At 37.0% G+C, this 11,011-nt stretch overlaps 1 non-coding gene across 1 annotated transcript; it reads left to right on the forward strand.

Moving 5' to 3' along the window:
- Positions 1-9,829: 9,829 nt before the first annotated feature.
- Positions 9,830-9,903, forward strand: TRNAN-AUU (transfer RNA asparagine (anticodon AUU)). Its single transcript has one exon. It is a non-coding gene; the product is annotated as a tRNA-Asn (tRNA).
- The last annotated feature ends 1,108 nt before the right edge of the window (positions 9,904-11,011 follow it).

Here is an 11,011-nt window from a genome sequence, read left to right on the forward strand (position 1 = left end):
TGCACCCAAATGAAGCCACTGTACATGCCCTGCAGGCTGCTATGTACTGCACAGGTGCAACAAATGTAAATGCCCTATCTTTAAAATGGGGCATATTTTACTAAATTAAAAAAACCTGTAACTTTCTGTAAAACCTTAACCCCAAAAGGCACTACACTAACATCGGGGTGTAGAGTTGGATCTTGATCCAAGGCACCAACAGGCTAAAGCTTTGACTGTTCCCAGGATGCCTTGCACCGCCTCCTCTATAACCCTGCCCAGTGGCGTAACTAGACCTTTGTGGGCCCCATAGCAAAATTCTGAATGGGCCCACCAGCACTCAACAAGAATGAGTGGCGTTTGGGGTCAGAAAAGTAGAGGGGAAGGGGTCTGACAGAGTAGGGGGCAGGACATGAATGAATAGAAACTGAGGTGTCCATTATATAAAGAAATACAGTATGTGTGTCTGTGTGTATATCACACACACACACACATATAAGGGAAATTCAAATGCCCTCAATTATTGCGCCCATTACACTCTGGTTTAGGTGCACAAAGCACCTAAACCTGAATAAAGTAATGGGCGCGATCATGAAAAGACACCGTTTGGTTGCCCAAATGGGTCTCTTTGCACACATTTCAGCTTGTTTCCCCTGGGGGTAGCGAGCTGAAATAAACATGTCGCACCCGTTGGCAGCAACATTAGAATAGCTGCTGACGGGCACGATTGAGGGAGGAAAGGGACATTTGAATCCAGCCCATAGATGCAATGTGAATATTTAATTTGTACCTTCCTATCTTAAAATGTATATAGTAGTGTTTACACTAGAGGTCTTTCCGAACCCCCTAATCCTAACATTGTAATTTGCTTTAGGGCGCACCTCCAATTAGTCTAGTGTTTCGTATTTTCACATTAAATACTTTCTTGCATTGGTTGGTTAAAGATTAGATCGTATATTTTTCTAGATATAGCTGTGCATAGTCTACAAGGCTACATGCTTCTCCCCTAACTAGAGATGTGCAGCGGGCATTTTTCGTGTTTCATGTTTTGGTTTTGGTTTCGGATCCGCAGTTGTGTTTTGGATACGGACGCGTTTTGGCAAAACCACCCTTTCGGGTTTTGTATTCGGGTGATTTTTTTTTAAAACCTCAAACAGCTAAAATCATAGAATTTGGGGGTAATTTTGATCCTATAGTATTAAGTTCAATAACCATAATTTCTACTCCTTTCCAGTCTGTTCTGAACACCTCACACCTCCCAATATTATTTTTAGTCCTAAAATTTGCACCAAGGTCCCTGGATGACTAAGCTAAGCGACCCAAGTGGGCAGCACAAACACCTAGCCCATCTAGGAGTGGCACTGCAGTGTCAGACAGGATGGTACTTAAAAAAATAGCCCCAAACAGCACATGATGCAAAGATAAATAAAAAAAGAGGCGCAAGATGAAATTGTAGTGTGTCTCTCCTGCTCAGTGTCAGTTCTCAGTAGTATCCTCATCAGTGCTCAGTATCACTGCTCATTGTCTTGTGCTGCAATGTGGTGCTCAGTATACTAGAGTACATTACTAATAGTCCAGTGCTGCATCTTGCTGCTCAGTGTCAGTTCTAGTATCCTCATCAGTGCTCAGTATCACTGCTCATTGTCTTGTGCTGCATTGTGGTGCTCAGTATACTACAGAACATTACTAATAGTCCAGTGCTGCATCTGGCTGCTCAGTGTCAGTTCTAGTAATCTCATCAGTGCTCCGTATCACTGCTCATTGTCTTGTGGTGCTCAGTATACTACAGTACATTACTAATACTCCAGTGTCTTGTGCCGCATATGGCTGCTGTAGGGTGCTGTGGTAGTGTCCTGTCACTGTGCATATGTCATCATTCCAGTCACAGTGATATCTGGTATCTATCTAGTGGTATCTAATTCCAGACATTACCACCGTCTAATTCCAGATATATTACTGGCATATAATTCCACACATTAAAAAATGGAGAACAAAAAGGTGGAGGGTAAAATAGGGAAAGATCAAGATCCACTTCCACTTAGTGCTGAAGCTGCTGCCACTAGTCAAGGCAGAGACAATTCAATGCCATCAACATTATGTAATGATTATACGATACATTATATATCATATCATTGTATGGTTGTAAAATACAACTTAAAAACTTTAATGAATAAATACATAAAGTAGCTTTTATGTAACCTTTTTAAACCTATTAGCATAGACCGAATCTCATCGTGTGTATAGGCCTTTAGTTCAACAACAGCATGGGACCAGTTAGTGTGTTTTGACCACTGCACAGCACCTGGTGTTATATAGTAAGCACCACTATGGCATAGTATACAGCATTATGGGCCTGATATGAGTGTGACCAGCGGTGATGTGGAATGCAGTAGGAGGTGCTGTTTAGCAAGCACCACTTCTATATTCACCATGCAGTATATTGTGTGAATATAGAAGTGTTGGCTGTGTTATGTATTAGAGTAATTATTGCAGCTCTCAGCTAAAATTGCAACAATGTAATTTAGTGACAAGCTGCAGAGATTAACCCTTTCTGTGGCTGCTGCACAACCTCTATTCATATCGCTGAATTCAATTAGGGAGATGTTCTCACCCCGCGAGCAAGCGCAGGTATATGCCACACTTAAATGTATGGGTATGGTCTCCATAAAATGAGCGTAGCCTTGCAGGCAAAGACTACCTTACACCCTAGTTCTTGACCCTGCACCAACAGACCTCGGCCACCACAGGGAAAAAAGTACAGTAATTTCCACCATGTTAAGCCCCACACATTAATGCCCTTTGGAACATATTATGTCACTCACCACAATATCTGTGATACACTATGCCCTACAGTAAAGCTTCTAATTACTTTTACAAAAACTGCTCAACGCCAAGAGTTTCATGTGCTGGGTGTCATGCTCATTGCCAGGGGTTTCACTCTCTGGGTGTCATGCTCATTGCCAGGGGGAACGCAGTAGGAGGTGTTATATAGTAAGCACCACTATGGCATAGTATATAGCATTATATATATTGTGAGCACTGGTTATGTTGAGTGCAGTAGAGCTGCTGCTGGGTAATTACAATTTACTACAACCACCAATATATTCTGCTGCACTATATATATGCAAAGCTAATTCTGCTGGGTAATTACAATTGACTACAACCACCAATATATTCTGCTGCACTATATCTATATTTGCAAAGCTAATTCTGCTGGGTAATTACAATTGACTACAACCACCAATATATTCTGCTGCACTATATCTATATATGCAAAGCTAATTCTGCTGAGTAATTACAATTGACTACAACCACCAATATATTCTGCTGCACTATATCTATATATGCAAAGCTAATTCTGCTGGGTAATGCAAATTGAAACATTATTGCATAGTATGTGATTTTTAAGTACTTTTTTAAAGTTTTGAATGATATAGACCCAGTTTAATCTTTGTGGAATGCCTGGTTGTTGTTTTTAAGGTAATTTATTGCCTGGCATTTGAGGTGGGGGGGGTTTGGTTACAGATTTCAATTATTGGTTTTACTTGTAATAGTCTTCTACTTAAGTCCAATGGTGTAGGCTGTGCAAAGCCGTTTGGCTGCGCATTTATTGATCCAAGCGTGCATTTTTATCAAAGCGTGATAAAATTGACACATAACAGCAGCGTTCAATCAGCGTTAATTTATCTTCAGCTGATATCGATTGTGAATTGACGTTTCTTCTCTTCTTGTCACCTACAGTTAATTACAATTGACTACAACCACCAATATATTCTGCTGCACTATATCTATATATGCAAAGCTAATTCTGCTGGGTAATGCAAATTGAAACATTATTGCATAGTATGTGATTTTGAAGTACTTTTTTAAAGTTTTGAATGATATAGACCCAGTTTAATCTTTGTGGAATGCCTGGTTGTTGTTTTTAAGGTAATTTATTGCCTGGCATTTGAGGGGGTGGGGTGTGGTTACAGATTTCAATTATTGGTTTCACTTGTAATAGTCTTCTACTTAAGTCCAATGGTGTAGGCTGTGCAAAGCCGTTTGGCTGTGCATTTATTGATCTAAGCGTGCATTTTTATCAAAGCGTGATAAAATTGACACATAACAGCAGCGTTCAATCAGCGTTAATTTATCTTCAGCTGATATCGATTGTGAATTGACGTTTCTTCTCTTCTTGTCACCTACAGGTAATTACAATTGACTACAACCACCAATATATTCTGCTGCACTATATCTATATATGCAAAGCTAATTCTGCTGGGTTATGCAAATTGAAACATTATTGCATAGTATGTGATTTTGAAGTACTTTTTTAAAGTTTTGAATGATATAGACCCAGTTTAATCTTTGTGGAATGCCTGGTTGTTGTTTTTAAGGTAATTTATTGCCTGGCATTTGAGGGGGTGGGGTGTGGTTACAGATTTCAATTATTGGTTTCACTTGTAATAGTCTTCTACTTAAGTCCAATGGTGTAGGCTGTGCAAAGCCGTTTGGCTGTGCATTTATTGATCTAAGCGTGCATTTTTATCAAAGCGTGATAAAATTGACACATAACAGCAGTGTTCAATCAGCATTAATTTATCTTCAACTGATATCAATTGTGAATTGACGTTTCTTCTCTTCTTGTCACCTACAGGTAATTACAATTGACTACAACCACCAATATATTCTGCTGCACTATATCTATATATGCAAAGCTAATTCTGCTGGGTAATGCAAATTGAAACATTATTGCATAGTATGTGATTTTGAAGTACTTTTTTAAAGTTTTGAATGATATAGACCCAGTTTAATCTTTGTGGAATGCCTGGTTGTTGTTTTTAAGGTAATTTATTGCCTGGCATTTGAGGGGGTGGGGTGTGGTTACAGATTTCAATTATTGGTTTCACTTGTAATAGTCTTCTACTTAAGTCCAATGGTGTAGGCTGTGCAAAGCCATTTGGCTGTGCATTTATTGATCTAAGCATGCATTTTTATCAAAGCGTGATAAAATTGACACAACAGCAGTGTTCAATCAGCATTAATTTATCTTCAGCTGATATCGATTGTGAATTGACGTTTCTTCTCTTCTTGTCACCTCCAGGTAATTACAATTGACTACAACCACCAATATATTCTGCTGCACTATATCTATATATGCAAAGCTAATTCTGCTGGGTAATGCAAATTGAAACATTATTGCATAGTATGTGATTTTGAAGTACTTTTTTAAAGTTTTGAATGATATAGACCCAGTTTAATCTTTGTGGAATGCCTGGTTGTTGTTTTTAAGGTAATTTATTGCCTGGCATTTGAGGGGGTGGGGTGTGGTTACAGATTTCAATTATTGGTTTCACTTGTAATAGTCTTCTACTTAAGTCCAATGGTGTAGGCTGTGCAAAGCCATTTGGCTGTGCATTTATTGATCTAAGCGTGCATTTTTATCAAAGCGTGATAAAATTGACACATAACAGCAGTGTTCAATCAGCGTTCAATTGAAGTGAAAAAGAAGGAAAACAGAAGCACACCAATCTAACAAAACAAAGAAAACTGAAGAACTAATAACAAATGTGAGTCACTTACTCCTCAGATCACTCACCTCCTGATTGTTGCATCTGATTACATAGCACAGAACTACCTTACTTGGACATTTCATAAACCATCCATTTCACCTACAAATGCCTGTATCTGTATTATTGTAATTTTGTTTTTTAAGCACAGCTGCACCAATGCAATTTTACCTGCAAACACTTAAAACATCTAACATAATTACCATTGCTTCTTAAACCTCTCACAATCCTTTCATTTCTTACACTCCAAATACATTTCTGCACCCACCTTATCTACGCTTTTGACTCATTTCATACTAAATCTACACCCCTTGAGCCTACACTGCTTTTCTCACCTGCATTTCTGCAATTCTTCTGCTCGGATTGCCTTACAGTCTCCTCTCCAACTTCCACTACTTCAACCTATTTACCTACTTAACACTATGTCAAGGTTTTCTTATACTCCCCACATCACTCAGTGTCTACCTAATAATGTATCTTATACACCTTATACACACAGTCACTCTGAAGTTCATTTAATACAATATTTTTAATAACTTTGAGTTTCAATCTGCCTACCTCTGGGTTATGGGTCCAGCATGCTTCCATTGCAGTACTCTGCTGCACATGTAAGTGCAAGAGATCCTGAAGCACTCACTCATCATGGGAAAGTACCAATGTGTTTCTTCATTGGTTGATGGAAGAAACATCTTACAAAAACTCTCCAGATTATTGACTTTTTAAAGTTTTTCTAGGAAACGTTCTTGATGAATGCTTATTAGCCTTTGTCAGTATATACTTTTTGCAAAGTGTCTCTGTGGTGCAATTGGTTAGTGTGTAAGGCTATTAACCAAAAGGTTGGTGGTTCAATCCCACCCAGGAACGTAATTGACCTTGTGATCAGATTTTGGTGATATTTAAGTAGACAAGTCAAAATTTCAAACCCCCTCTTATTGTGTAGGGTACCTGGCCTTCTCTGATGTAATCAGAGTTAGATTTGATTCAGTGATTTTATAAAAAACAGCTAGGAAGCACAATTTAGCAGTGGGTTGCAGAGAAAAAAAATATGCTGGCAAAAAAAATCCAATTGAGTGATTAAACAGCTCTTCATTTTCTGGCTTTATTTTTATGCTAACAAATTTGTTCTCTGAAAAGTGTCCACAAAGCCAAGTCTCTGATTAACACCTTTGTAGGGATGGTTTTTCACCTATTACTAAATTAAACTTGCTTCATTGGAAAGGCAGCAAGATGCATCCTCATTTCAATGTCTACTGAAATAATACAAGTTGACACCAGGAAACATTAACGCCACTGCATCCTTGCTGCTTTCTCATGTGGAAGTCTGTTTAATGCGAAAACAAGGTGATATCTAATTAGCACACAGGTAAGGAATTAAGAAAATCTTTATTTAAGGGTAAAGATGTTTCTCACAAAATCGTTGCCCCAATGCATCATTGAAATTCAAGCTGGAAAGATGATTTTAATATATCACTTGTACATTTTGTATTGCTCTTCTGGTGACAATGTAGTTTGCTTTTGTCAATTACCATTTTAATAATAGGGTAAAGAAAATTAAGTGGAATTTTGAAAGAAAACAATACTGTCAATATACTATTAAAACAAATTAAAATGGTAAAAGTTATTGTACTTTAAGTAAAAATAAAAGAGCCAAAATATCAATCCCAGTTTTGGATTACTTTAATTAACAAACAAAAAAATGCATATAGCAGAGGATAGTTTCAATCTGCCTACCTCTGGGTTATGGGCCCAGCATGCTTCCATTGCTGTACTCTGCTGCACATGTAAGTGCAAGAGATCCTGAAGCACTCACTCATCATGGGAAAGTACCAATGTGTTTCTTCGTTGGTTGATAGAAGAAACATCTTACAAAAACTCTCCAGATTATTGACTTTTTTAAGTTTTTCTAGGAAACGTTTTAGATGAATGCTTATTAGCCTTTGTCAGTATGGACTTTTGCAAAGTGTCTCTGTGGCGCAAACAGTTAGTATGTACGGCGATTAACCAAAAGGTTGGTGGTTCAATCCCACCCAGGGACCTAATTGACCTTGTTATCAGATTTTGGTGATCTTCAAGTAGACAAGTCAAAATTTCAAACCCCCTGTTATGGTGTAGGGTACCTGGCCTTCTCTGATGTAATCAGAGTTAGATTTGATTCAGTGATTTTATAAAAACAGCTAGGAAGCACTATTTAGCAGTGGGTTGCAGAGAAAAAAAATATGCTGGCAAAAAAATCCAATTGAGTGATTAAACAGCTCTTTATTTTCTGGCTTTATTTTTATGCTAACAAATTTGTTCTCTGAAAAGTGTCCACAAAGCCAAGTCTCTGATTAACACCTTTGTAAGGATGGTTTTTCACCTATTACTAAATTAAACTTGCTTCATTGGAAAGGCAGCAAGATGCATCCTCATTTCAATGTCTACTGAAATAATACAGGTTGACACCAGGAAACATTAACGCCACTGCATCCTTGCTGCTTTCTCATGTGGAAGTCTGTTTAATGTGAAAACAAGGTGATATCTAATTAGCACACAGGTAAGGAATTAAGAAAATCTTTATTTAAGGGTGAAGATGTTTCTCACAAAATCGTTGCCCCAATGCATCATTGAAATTCAAGCTGGAAAGATGATTTTAATATATCACTTGTACATTTTGTATTGCTCTTCTGGTGACAATGTAGTTTGTTTTTGTCAATTACCATTTTAATAATAGGGTAAAGAAAATTAAGTGGATTTTTGAAAGAAAACAATACTGTCAATATACTATTAAAACAAATTAAAATGGTAAAAGTTATTGTACTTTAAGTAAAAATAAAAGAGCCAAAATATCAATCCCAGTTTTGGATTACTTTAATTAACAAACAAAAAAATGCATATAGCAGAGGATATTTTCAATCTGCCTACCTCTGGGTTATGGGCCCAGCATGCTTCCATTGCTATACTCTGCTGCACATGTAAGTGCAAGAGATCCTGAAGCACTCACTCATCATGGGAAAGTACCAATGTGTTTCTTCGTTGGTTGATAGAAGAAACATCTTACAAAAACTCTCCAGATTATTGACTTTTTTAAGTTTTTCTAGGAAACGTTTTAGATGAATGCTTATTAGCCTTTGTCAGTATGTACTTTTGCAAAGTGTCTCTGTGGCGCAATCAGTTAGTGTGTACGGCTATTAACCAAAAGGTTGGTGGTTCAATCCCACCCAGGGACGTAATTGACCTTGTTATCAGATTTTGGTGATCTTTAAGTAGACAAGTCAAATTTCATACCCCCTGTTATGGTGTAGGGTACCTGGCCTTCTCTGATGTAATCAGAGTTAGATTTGATTCAGTGATTTTATAAAAACATTTATGAAGCACAATTTAGCAGTGGGTTGCAGAGAAAAAGAAATATGCTGGCAAAAAAATCAAATTGCGTGATTAAACAGCTCTTAATTTTCTTGCTTTATTTTTATGCTAACAAATTTGTTCTCTGAAAAGTGTCCACAAAGCCAAGTCTCTGATTAACACCTTTGTAGGGATGGTTTTTCACCTATTACTAAATTAAACTTGCTTCATTGGAAAGGCAGCAAGATGCATCCTCATTTCAATGTCTACTGAAATAATACAGGTTGACACCAGGAAACATTAACGCCACTGCATCCTTGCTGCTTTCTCATGTGAAAGTCTGTTTAATGTGAAAACAAGGTGATATCTAATTAGCACACAGGTAAGGAATTACGAAAATCTTTATTTAAGGGTGAAGATGTTTCTCACAAAATTGTTGCCCCAATGCATCATTGAAATTCAAGCTGGAAAGATGATTTTAATATATCACTTGTACATTTTGTATTGCTCTTCTGGTGACAATGTAGTTTTTTTTGTCAATTACCATTTTAATAACAGGGTAAAGAAAATTAAGTGGATTTTTGAAAGAAAACTATACTGTCAATATACTATTAAAACAAATTAAAATGGTAAAAGTTATTGTACTTTAAGTAAAAATAAAAGAGCAAAAATATCAATCCCAGTTTTGATTACTTAAATTAACAAAAAAAATGCATATAGCAAAGGATAGTATCAATCTGCCTACCTCTGGGTTATGGGTCCAGCATGCTTCCATTGCAGTACTCTGCTGCACATGTAAGTGCAAGAGATCCTGAAGCACTCACTCATCATGGGAAAGTACCAATGTGTTTATTCGTTGGTTGATGGAAGAAACATCTTACAAAAACTCTCCAGATTATTGATTTTTTAATGTTTTTCTAGGAAACGTTCTAGATGTATGCTTATTAGCCTTTGTCAGTATGCACTTTTTGCAAAGTGTCTCTGTGGCGCAATCGGTTAGTGTGTTTGGCTATTAACCAAAAGGTTGGTGGTTCAATCCCACCCAGGGACGTAATTAAACTTGTGATCAGATTTTGGTGATATTTAAGTAGACAAGTCAAAATTTCAAACCCCCTCTTATGGTGTAGGGTACATGGCCTTCTCTGATGTAATCAGAGTTAGATTTGATTCAGTGATTTTATAAAAAACAGCTAGGAAGCACAATTTAGCAGTGGGTTGCAGAGAAAAAAAATATGCTGGCAGAAAAATCCAATCGAGTGATTAAACAGCTCTTCATTTTCTGGCTTTATTTTTATGCTAACAAATTTGTTCTCTGAAAAGTGTCCACAAAGCCAAGTCTCTGATTAACACCTTTGTAAGGATGGTTTTTCACCTATTACTAAATTAAACTTGCTTCATTGGAAAGGCAGCAAGATGCATCCTCATTTCAATGTCTACTGAAATAATACAAGTTGACACCAGGAAACATTAACGCCACTGCTTCCTTGCTGCTTTCTCATGTGGAAGTCTGTTTAATGTGAAAATAAGGTGATATCTAATTAGCACACAGGTAAGGAATTAAGAAAATCTTTATTTAAGGGTGAAGATGTTTCTCACAAATTTGTTGACCCAATGCATCATTGAAATTCAAGCTGGAAAGATGATTTTAATATATCACTTGTACATTTTGTATTGCTCTTCTGGTGACAATGTAGTTTGTTTTTGTCAATTACCATTTTAATAATAGGGTAAAGAAAATGAAGTGGATTTTGGAAAGAAAACAATACTGTCAATATACTATTAAAACAAATTAAAATGGTAAAAGTTATTGTACTTTAAGTAAAAATAAAAGAGACAAAATATCAATCCCAGTTTTGGATTACTTTAACAAAAAAAAAATGCATATAGCAGAGGATAGTTTCAATCTGCCTACCTCTGGGTTATGGGCCCAGCATGCTTCCATTGCAGTACTCTGCTGCACATGTAAGTGCAAGAGATCCTGAAGCACTCACTCATCATGGGAAAGTACCAATGTGTTTCTTCGTTGGTTGATAGAAGAAACATCTTACAAAAACGCTCCAGATTATTGACTTTTTTAAGTTTTTCTAGGAAACGTTTTAGATGAATGCTTATTAGCATTTGTCAGTATGTACTTTTGCAAAGTGTCTCTGTGGCGCAAT

This window comes from Pseudophryne corroboree, unplaced genomic scaffold (genome assembly GCF_028390025.1).
Source record: "Pseudophryne corroboree isolate aPseCor3 unplaced genomic scaffold, aPseCor3.hap2 scaffold_231, whole genome shotgun sequence".
NCBI classification, from domain to species: Eukaryota; Metazoa; Chordata; class Amphibia; order Anura; family Myobatrachidae; genus Pseudophryne; species Pseudophryne corroboree.